The sequence below is a fragment of the Myotis davidii genome, unplaced genomic scaffold (genome assembly GCF_000327345.1).
Source record: "Myotis davidii unplaced genomic scaffold, ASM32734v1 scaffold378, whole genome shotgun sequence".
Lineage (NCBI taxonomy): Eukaryota > Metazoa > Chordata > Mammalia > Chiroptera > Vespertilionidae > Myotis > Myotis davidii.
Window position 1 is genome coordinate 1,772,369 of NW_006290631.1, and position 567 is coordinate 1,772,935.

Here is a 567-nt window from a genome sequence, read left to right on the forward strand (position 1 = left end):
GTCGGCACCAAGGGCCTCCCAAGGGTTGGCGGCCCGGGGCCCCCGCTGCAGCAGGAAGCAGGCAGGACGAAGCAGACCCTCTGATAGGTGAGGGACCGACCCAGGACAGCCGCACCCAGTCTGCGCACCGGCCCAAGTTGCACCCAAGTCCACAGCAAACACAACGTCCCGAAGGGTCAGTCAGACCCCTCGCCCAGCCTGCTTTGTGTGTGTGTGTCGGTGCTACAGTGTCACAGCAGCCAGGGACTGACCAGTGTTGGGCAGGGGGGCCGAGGGTCTGACATGACAGAGGACATGAGACACTGTGTGGGTTTTGCAGTCACACAGACCAGGGTTTGAGTACTGTAGTCTCCCGGGGAAGTCAACTAACCTCTCTGAACCTCAATTTCTGCAATATAAAATGGGCATTACACCTGCCTCATGGGACCAAGAGGGGGTTTAGTGAGAAAATACATCTGGAGAGCTGGCCGTAGGAGAACGAGGTAGGACTGCTAACGCCGGACCATCCTGACTACAAAGATGGCCTGTCACTGTTTAATCTTCTAGAGCAGTGGTTCTCAACCTTCC